This window comes from Argiope bruennichi, chromosome X1, assembly GCF_947563725.1.
Source record: "Argiope bruennichi chromosome X1, qqArgBrue1.1, whole genome shotgun sequence".
NCBI lineage: Eukaryota > Metazoa > Arthropoda > Arachnida > Araneae > Araneidae > Argiope > Argiope bruennichi.
The window spans coordinates 34839681-34850895 of NC_079162.1; the positions used below are offsets into that span (position 1 = coordinate 34839681).

The 11215-nt window shown below is 30.9% G+C and overlaps 1 protein-coding gene across 1 annotated transcript in view; it reads right to left on the reverse strand.

The window, feature by feature from the left end:
• Nucleotides 1-4836, reverse strand: part of LOC129958699 (phospholipase A-2-activating protein-like) — a 37205-nt gene extending 32369 nt beyond the window's left edge. The window contains exon 1 of the mRNA XM_056071348.1: nucleotides 4781-4836. The gene's annotated coding sequence lies outside the window, so the exon portion shown is untranslated. The remainder of the gene's footprint in view (nucleotides 1-4780) is intronic.
• Nucleotides 4837-11215: the final 6379 nt, after the last annotated feature.

Consider the following 11215-nt stretch of genomic DNA (forward strand, 5'->3'; position numbering starts at 1 on the left):
TGATGGATAAAATATTAATTTGGCTTTCTTACAGATTTTTTTTTACATTGTTTGTAATCGAAGGCAAGAGTGGAAATGTATTCTGCATCGAATAAATTCATTAACATTTTCTGAATTATTTTGCTCTGAATATCTTTTTAATTATCTTCATTTTCTTATGTTACAACATGAGAAAAGCATCAAAATTCATCTTTACAAAAAAGAGATCTTAGAAAAACATTATTACCTGGCAAATATTTATTTATATTATAGAAGAACATCTCTAGAACATATTACACACACACACACACACACACACACACACACACACACACACACACACACACACACACACACACACACACACACACACACACACAGTCCTTATTTAGGTAGAAGAAGTAAGAGTAGGTGAGACCGGGGCAGGTTGACACCAATTTTGTTAACTAATTTTTTAAAAAAATTTTTTGGTAATGATTAAATAGCTGATATGTGTACCAAAACATTCTTACATCCTTTGACTAGTATAAAACGGAATTAATAACAGTTTGGTTTAAAATAAGCGAACAATATCGAGTTGAATGAGCTAACTCCATCGATGTCAACTTGCCCCGGGGCGGGTTACGTTGGCACCATAACGCGGGGCAGGTTGGCATTATATATTTGTATTTTTCCTTATCATACTGTAGGTATTTATAGAAAAAGAAAATAAAAAATATTTTAACTAGGAACTTCTATTGAATTAAAGTTTAAATAATTAAATTTAACTAAAAAATGCAATTTTTTTTTGGATTTAGGAACATTTAACCAAGGTACAACTAACTCAGATGAACTTAACATTGCAAAAATGTTTTTGTCTCTTTGTCGCTCCAATGTTTTCATTAGTTTTCTTTCTCTGCTTTTAGTCTTTGGCCACTTTCCTGCTTTTGGCCTTTCTTCATTTTTATTGTGTGGAACATTAGTCTTGATTTTCACACTTTTTTAAAAATATTTTTGTCTTAATGGCTTGTTTTTCTGTCTGAAGTGTGTCCTTCACCGGGGTATCTGTCAAAATAGCAGCTTGCCTTTTCCTTCAAACTTTTCTTGTTCCTCGGCTTGTGCCAGCCTTTGGTAATGGCCATAGTTCTTCCAACGGTGAAACAGTATGTGGGATCAAGACTTCGGGATCAGGGGATGATAAAACCTGCAGTAGTTGAGTGCCTTTTCTTGCATGGTCTGCTTCGAAAATTTCATCGGGATCAGTAGACATCAGATTAGAACAAATGGAATCAAAAGCTGAAGAATCACTGAGATATATTAGATATGCTTGAGGACGATCTGTAACGTAACTGGGGAGAAATTCTGAATCGGGAAATATGTCTGAATTCAGTGGACTTATTCCAGTAGCTGCAAAACCGGCTGTTATATTGCTCTTGGTGGTAGCCAGTAGGAGAGCAACCGCTATAATACCTGGAATACCGTAAATCTTCATTATTTTTTCCAGGATTTTTTCTATGCCATGTATCACATGCACTCTTCACGTATTTCTTTAGCGAGCCATACACACTGCCTTCCAGAGGTCTTATGGCTGCAGTGAGGTGGAAAACGCAGCACCACAACTCCGTTCGTTTTCAAATAATTGAGTGCTGAAATCCAAATATGAGAGTCATGATTGTCCAGTAACAGTAGTGTAGGTCTTTCCTTAGTCGACTTCGTGTACAGGACGAAATGTTCAGCAAAGTGTATAAAATGCTCTTCCTTCATCCATCCTGATGGATTGCAACATCCAGTGCTGCCTGTAGGTGCCCCATTGAGGAAGTGATCTCTGAAATTCACACGTGGAAAAATGAAGAGAGGAGGAATCTTGTTTCCTATATCAGATATAGCAACAGCCAACCTAACGAGAGTTCCTCTTTCTGCAGATGTCATTTTGCCAATCTGTTTAAATCCTCTCCGAGTTACCACCCTGTCGGGGTTTTGAACAGTTGAGATCCTTGTCTCATTCATATTCCATATATCCGCAGGTTCGAAATTGTACTTGTCGTAACACTGCGTCAAAAGTTTAAAAATTGCGGAAACGTTTGTTTTATTAAAGGAGGTCACCGGGCTGAGTCTCGTTGCTTCTGGCCTTCGGATGGATAAAGAAGAGTTCTGTTTTAAAAATAAGCCGAATCAGTCCTCGCCTGCTTGTTGATTTTCTTCCCATGAACCAAGCACTTTCCGTTTTAAGGAAATAGCAAACTGGAATGCAAATTTCCGTACTTCTTTCGTACTAAGACCAAAATAAACAACTGAGGCTCGTTTTACATATTCTGCGAGATCTGTTTCCTCCTGAAAGCTGAAAATTTTTCTTGTTTGTAGATAGTTGAAAGTCAAAGGATAATCAACCCCTGGTTTTCAAGCTTTTCGGCAATAGCGTTTTAGGGAACCCAAAGGTATCCAATACTTTTCAGTATCCTTTGAATACGATAATTTTTTATGCAATATCGCTTTTACTGCTTTTACAATAACGACCCGGTGGGGGTCGAAGCTCGGTTTGTAGTCCTCTTTCTGTTTCTAACTATGACTTTGAAAAAAATTAGACAAATAAATCATCGGCATCATTAAAACCGCAAGGCTAACCTGCCTCGCTTGGCTTGGTGCCAACATGCCCCGTCACGCCATTTTGATTTTGATTCCATTTTTGATTCAGAAATATTAAATTAATTAAAAGATGCTTTCGTACAAATACATTCATGAATATCAAAATATTAAAGGTAACATGCGAGAATTTTCATTGCTAATATTGTACATTTTATAAGAAAATCAAGTGAGTAGTAATACTTGCTTTTCGAGTTAAAAAAAAAAAGAAGCAATTTGACCTCTAGTATCTATAGATCCGAATGAAACTGACTGGAAACTTCTGAGCGTATGAAGTCATACTTCCTGTTTACTCTGTTCCTGTTTCTACTGCCATCTAGTGTTTTTTACCTGCGCTGTTAGCAAAGTGCCTATTTGCCACGGGTGCCAACTAGCCCCGGTCTCCCCTACTCATCATCCGAAGTTAATTTGTCGATTTCTTTACTTCGCAGGGCTCGAGAAGGATTAAAAACAATATTTTCTCCATGTAGCTTCCTGCTCGCACTTTATTCAACCGCACACCAAATTCACTATTTTTTTCACAATTCATAGGTAGAAGTTCTCCAAAACGAGTGCTCTACCCATTTTTTTTTTCTATCCTCCTCTTGCATTGATGTTCCGTTGAAAGTTATTCGATCTTTTTATTCTGTTAAATTATGTAATTTTCATTTGCACAAGATAATCGAATTTTCAGTATAGAAAAGAGTTCAAATCACTTGAATAATCAGTGAGAGGTTTCTCTCCCTCTCCTTCCTCGTATATTTCTCTAATATGATGCGTTTTCATTGTACAGTGAAAAGAGGGGAACATACCTTTTTTTTAACCTTCCCGAAATCAAAATTTGATACCGTTTGAATTAGTTCGAGTTTTATTGTATGAATTTACTTAACTTCCCAATTGGATGGCACATCCTATTTGGGACTATTACTTTGATTCCTATAATATACAGCTTTTGAGATGATGATGCAATATTAAGTGATTTTTGCATTTAAAATTACAAATTTCTGTCTCTATATAATCAATTTGCAAAAAGATACAGATTCAGAAAATTGATATAGTTTCTGATAATGATGTTTTTCATGAAGAAAAGCTATTATAACGTTGTCATAGAGATGAACACTTTATATTCACTTATGGAGACCACGAATGTACCAATCGATTTCAGTGAATTTTTGCAATTCAGAAATTTTACAATTTTGTATGGCATGCGAAAGTTTCGTCAGCAGTGAAAAATCATTTTTTTTTCTGCATTCTAATACATGTATCATACGGATACATTAGCAGCTTTTAAGTAATAAGGTTTAATTATAACTATTCTTTTTCGATCATAATTTTCATTATTCATTGCCTACAAAAAGGACATCATGAAACAGCAATGCCTACTGATCATAAAAAATTATGCAATTATTAAAAGGAAAATTACTGATGTAATTGGAGTTTAATATGCATTTTACATGACATTGAAATCTTATCTGCAAAGAATGGACCTAATGTCTATAGATATTTTAATATGCAGCACACAAGAATTTGGAGTTTTACAAATCAATCTTAAGATGGAAAATATTCGATCAATAAATTTTGAAGCTATTCTGGATTTAATTAGTTTGATTCAGAGTAAACATTATTGGGGTTCATAGTATTTTTGTCCTAATTCTGTAAAAAAAAGCATCAAATTTAATATGCAGCATGAAACAAAATGTTAAATTAAATACAAACCAAATTCTTACAATAATTGAAATAAGTTTATACGATTAAACCGACAGAAATATTATTGTTTGTGACAACTAAAAACCAGGTAAATTAATATATTGACATTTAAAAGGGTCAGGGTTAATTTTGTCCCGGCAACAAAGTCTAGGTTATTTAAATTATGATGTATAAAAACCAAATTTTATAAATTTAAAAATATGAAAATCCGATTAACGATCTAGCTCATTGAAATCTAACATGAAGTAAATTAACTCTTAAAAAAAAGACAAGAATTGGTTACGAGCCCAAGGCATTTCTTCGATTGTTCCTTAATCTGAATAGTCAAGACAAGATAACTAAAGAATTTTTCAGGACTTTAAAATAAAAATTGAGAATAGGATGGTACTTAAAAGAGAAAGCGACGAAGTAAGTCGAAAACATAAAAAGGATTTAGAAGCTGAAAATAACATTTTATGAATAAGTTAAATAGTATCTCGAAAGAATGACTACCAACCTGAATAAACTTTTTTCAACATCGGTGAAAGGATTAGCAAATTTTCTCGAATAAATCTAGAATATTAATGTACTTCTATTACAATAGACGAATTCCATTTTAGATTCAAAGAGAATATTGCAGCCAAGCGTCCCAAAGGTCTATTGGAGCATTAGCTAACATCATCCAGGCCTCCAGTAGAAAAATATAGTATTTTCTCCTATCCAATCATTATGCCATAAAATATGGTCTTAATAAGCAATCCATGGTTCTGATGAAATGGCGAAAAATAATCATTAATGTGGTTAGGGATATCTAGATTTACTCTCAAAAATACAAGATTAATGTGAATAGCAAATGTTCTATCATGTGAGTTGAAATTTCCTTTTCATTTCATTTCTAAGCCAGCAATCTATAATAAAAATGTTTGGACTGTTGTGTGCTATCACCTATTAAAATTGGGCCATCTTTTCTTAATAACTCAGTATGCTAACTCAAACTTAATTTCAACATTATCTTCTTTTATTAACTCAAAATACGACACTGATATCTTTAACCGGTCATTTAGAGCAATATTTGAAGCCATTCTAATAACGCATGAGAAATATGCCGCTTAAATCAATTGATTCGATGTTAAAGGGCTAAAGCGAATGTTGGTTCAAAGGTACTCAAGTAATGATACTTTATCTACCTGCAAGACCCTCCGGGAAGCACGGAATATTAAAAAAAATAAAAAATGCGAAAACTTTTCTTCGAAATAAAAATTTAAAAAAAGGTATATTTTGATTATTTTCAATAATGTTTTACCCTTTAAAATCAGCAAATAGCAAATATTAAGCATACAACGTAACTTCATTGTGCTTATTTAAAACTATAAAATTCACTGGAAAGAATAATTAAAGAGAAAATCACCGAAAAGGGTGGGAGGAGAGTAAAACAGATTTAGACATTTGGTTTCAGATTCTGAAATGCAGAAAACCACAGCGATATCGTCGAATTGTTAAGTTTGAATGAAAATTTCATAGCGACTGATAAGCATAATGTGTAGTGTGATACACTGTTATTCCTTCAAAAACTGATTCGAATTCAATAGTATAAACACTTTCATTGCAAAACAGTTTTTAATTACACTTGAAGATGGATTCATTTAGTATTGATCATGCGTGCAAAATTTCAGTGTAATATAAATTCAAAATGTAAAGTAAAACAAAGAAATATTTTCATACATGCACTGTCAAGATAAACCTTTAATAGCTTAACTGTTTTGCCCGAGTGCCATACGTGCATCGATTTATCAAATTTTTATAGTTGTAAGCAAAAAAAAAAAAATAAATAAACCATTCATAACGATTATATTTCAATTTTAAAATTACTTCGAATACATAGATAAGTCAAGTATTCAATGGATTTCCAGTTTAATCAAAATAAGAAAATATTCCCAAAATAGAAAGTGTCATTTGATTAGTAAAGAAAATGAAACAGTTAAGGGGTTAATAGCAAACAACCAACTTTTTCATATTTCTTTTTTACTTTTTCGTATACGAAGTATACAAAGAGAAAGTATTGTAACCGTCAAAAAATTCGAACTCGAGATTTTGAGAAATCTCCACGTTTCAAACCTCTCTCGGTCCGAATAACAAATTTTTGGCATTGTATCTCTCTGTAAACACGATAGCTGAAAAATGCTTTGAGTTAGACAGATAAAATTTGGTATATGGTATCTACTTAAAATTTGTAGATTTCTATCAAACTAACCGCTCTTGGCGACTAGTTTATTCATCCAGATTATTTACTTTTTATGCTGTAAAACTATTAATATGAAGTCTTTTTTTTAAATCATCTTATTTGATACGACAGAAAAACATGAATTTTATTGAATCAGTATGTTACAAATTACTGTGAACAAATTAAAACTGTATATACTACGAAATAAACGCGGAAAAGAAAATCCTATTTCGAAGAAATCATTTTTTTAATCGCAATTTTAATATTGGCGATTGAATGTTTTGACGGAAGAGTGTGTATTTAAATAATTAGATTGTGTATGAATTTAAATTAAATTTTAAAATCTATTGAAAATAAATAAAAAAATCCATACAGATATTAAATTAAAAAGATAATGCAAACATAATTTTTGTAAGATATGGTCATAAATTTCCATAAGTAAGTCATTGCAATTCCTCATCCGGAGACGTTGAAGCCTATTTTTACACTCAATCAATCTTTCTGTTTGATACTTATTTCTTAATTTCATCTTGTTTCTTTTAACTAAATGGAGTTTTGGAACCCTCTACAGAGTTTTTCTAATAATAATTTGAAGCTCCACTTCTTTCCGAAACTTAAACGTATCTGTAAAAGCATTCTGTGAAGCAATCCGAAACATTCGTATAACGATGTGTTTATGTTTGGCCGTTGCCATTCGTTAAAAAGTAATAAGAGCGATTTCTGTGCCACGTACTTTAACGTTATATATATATATATATATATATATATATATATATATATAGATAGATAGATAGATAGATAGATAGATAGATAGATAGATAGAGAGAGAGAGAGATTTTGAACGAAACTAGAGGATGAGAGCTAGCTGGATGAAATTCTGTACACAAATTTAATATCTAAAGTGTAATTATATATCAAATTTCTAACTAAATACAAGAAGTAGATCTTCTGTCAGTTTGTACTTTCACAAGTATATAAAGCAGCACCTCAAAACTGCAAAGACTTAAATATGTGAAATTTGGTATGTGATTTCATGACTACAATTGTAGTTGTGTGTCGAATTGCTGTTTCAATGGTCGGGAAAAAGTTGTCTAAAATACACATTCGGTTTTACGATATTTTTGTATTAATTGCATCCCATCGATAAATCGCCAAAAAATCGTGGCATAATTGGCTCTTTCGTAACTATTGCTTGCCAATGGCCTGTGGGTAATAAATAATACACAAGTACTTTTATTAGAGAATATCCGAAAAAGTGTCGGTTAAAATGTAGCTTCAGCTCAAATATTATATTTTTATAAATCTTTTTACATTTTTTTACACATCCTTTCTAACCATACAATACGTTTTTAAGGTGATTGTTAGTGTAAGATCGATTTTGTAAGAAGTAGCCGACGATATAATGTACACCTATCCATTCTATAAGAGGAAGCGAACCTAAATTGCTGGTTATGGTATTTTATCCTTTGTGTAATGTCGGGAGTTACAGAATGATACATTTAAAACATTTTGGTTGTTTCTTTTTTCCATACATAGCTGAACATAGAAAAAGTATCAATCATTCAAGTAAAAAAATGATGATAACTGGAAGGCTGAACCAAACAAAGTTTGTTAGCAGGTGATAACCTTTGCAGCGAAAAGATGTTTTAAAACTCCGCATTTCAATCACTCAATATTTTTTCGATTTATTCAGAGATATTTAAAATAATTTTTAATATCAAATACAGAGTAATCTGAATATAATATCTTAAATTATCTAATAATATCTTAAATACTTTTTGACATGAGATACTTTTTGATACAGAGATATTTATTTTTGACTTTTTGTATAAAATGGAGAATATAAATTTGGACTTCACTATTGGTTCGTAATGAAAGAAAACCATATTAAGGGAAAAGAATCCAATTGGAGTCCACTAAGAAATTTGTTAAGATAGTAAGTACCGTTTTTTTAAATATTTTTTTAAAAAACTTATGTCTTTAAATATATTAGAATTATTTTAACATGTCGTGTTTTAAAATGTTCGAATTTCTGTAAATATTTCTGATTTTATACCATTTATAAAAATCATGTGGAATGTGTTTAATGAAAACTCTACTTGATTCCTTCCATGTTTGTAAAGATGGGATTTTGTAAACGATTCTTTTTTTTTTTCTTGATGTGATAGCTTTAAATACTTTGTGTATATTTTTATTGATAGTAATAATGCATTAATTTAATTATCAGTTTATCAGATTTTTGCCGTACGAGTGAAATTTAGTAGCACATTTAGGGAAAAAATGATTTCAAAATTCCATAATATTTATAACTTTGATTTACAAATTAATGATTAAAAAGTAGAAAATAATTAAAATGGGGGGAAAAAACATTCTTTCGAGTGCACTTATAAAAGCGGGTTTTAAAAAATTGCTTTTGTTTGGAATATTTTTTTTCTCTTTAAATTCAGCTTTCTAATTTCTTATACTAATTGTCTTAATTGGAAGAAGTTTTAGATGTTTTGTTTAGTTATCAGAAGGCGTTTACCTACAATTGGAACAAATTTTGTTTTATTTGAATTTAAAAACCCGAGTCTTAAAGCTTGGAATTGGATCGCTTAGCATTTTCTTATTTTTATAAAAAGCAATGGCGGTAGCATTATTTCAATGAATATATGTTTTGGCTTATATATAATTTATTTTTCAAATATTTTAAGATAATCTGCTATATGTGCATCAATTATATCTCGATCATATTTTTACTCTGAAAATGGTACTGATTCATCAAATTTTGGCACCATTACAAAGTTTTATTGTTAAAGCCGATTGATTGGTTGATTTTGTTTTATGGCATATGAATCATATCTGCTGTTCAAATTATGCCGGTAAAAATGTCTGTTTGTTCTTAAGAAATAGCTGTTTTCTGTAAAGGTGTTCCTGCATCTCTAAATTTTGAATATCTCATTTTTTAAATATTTCCAGTATTGAAGTTAATCCTTACATCACGCACGAAACATTTTGCTTTCAAGTGTTCATAATGTAAGTGTTAATGGATATTAGAAATTCATCGTAGTTACTTTATGTAAAATAGTTTCTTTTAAAAATCTGACATTTCTGGTAAAAACAAGTTTTTTTTTCCCACTTAAATTGCCGGAGCCATTTGTACTTAAATCCGATATTCATTATTCCAGCATTTTCTACAAAGAGAAAAATTAGTTTTTTCTCGAAGAGTTCTTAGTTTTTTCGTGTGAGAAAGATACTACTAAAAATTAGTAACTTGGGCGCTTTTTCTTTATTCGGCATGACACAATTTTCTTTACAAACGGTTTATCTTCCATCTCACAATTTTTTTTTTTTTTTTTTAATTCTTCGATACTTTTTGGCTTTGAACTATACATAGACAGAGATTCTGAAAATTTCTCTGCAAACTTGGATTTGGCAGTTGTTTCGATAGACAAATTATTCTTGTGAGTCCTTGACTCATAAATTTGATTATTTTAGATTAAATGACAATGGGTCCACCGAAAAAACAGAAGCCATTAAAATTTTTCTTCTTTATAATCTAATTGTTGTTTTTTTGCCAACCAATTTTGAAAACTTTTATTAAAATCCAGAAATGGCCAAAAACTTTTTTCAAATTTATTTTATAAAAATTTATTCTTCTGATAGTATCAAATCTAAAATTATTTAAAGAAAGAAGCTGAAAAATGCTGTATTAAAGTACAAACTGGGTAAGCTTAATATTCTTTCTGGGTTCAAATTTTTGATCTACGGAATGAAAGGATTTTTTTCACACTATAAATCAAAAAATAGTAAAGAGAGGAGAGCAACATAAACAGCTAACTTTTAATAAAACCATTTTATAACAAGAAGTTCATGCGAAAGATTTATCAGAACCTGACTAAGGTAGGGGCATACGGAACGGTTCCCCCGGGCCCTCACACTAGACGGGGGCCGCATATCGAGATTTAATCAAGTATATTTTATGTTTCCTTCTTTAATGAACATTTTTTAAACAAAATATAAATACAGTGTAAAATTCGTCAGTTTTATGTTAGCTTCTTCATTAATATATCGTATGAACACAAAAAATCTATACTTCATACGTACATCCATGGCTTTCTAGGGTGGAAATCAGCTAAATTTTCCCTATTACGATGAAATTTTACTGTCTTTGATTTATTTTGTATGAAATTTATTCTTTTCAAAGTTAAAATAGGTAAGCCTTGTTATACGCATCTTCTCTACTTAGCTGTAGCGTTTTTCAATAATAATATTAGAAAAGAAGAAACTTCTCTCTCCATTTTGTCTTCTGAGGATAAAATTCTGACTGCCAAATAATGCGCGAGTTGATACTGTAAATTCAGAAATATCATTTCAGTTTCTTTGAGGTTAGATTATCAAAGAAATGCCATGATGTTTCAAATAATGTGAATTAGTTAATTAAAAATTCCATTGTAGTTCGCCTACTGAACAGAATAATAATAAAAAAATATATATTTAAAATGACAATTTTTATGTATGAAGAAGCCAGCTCAGATGTCGTCCTAGTCATCTGACCACTGTTCAAAATTACGAAATCCGTCCCGAAATAGCCCAAATATTTCTTTAAAATTGGGACGCTAATATAACTAAATTAAACTCAAAACGATGCATCATTCTGACGTTTCATTTATTTTTCAATTTTGATTGTTAAAAACGCTTATAGAATTGTAAAAAGATGCAATTAATTTTTCAGGGAAATTCAACTAAAAA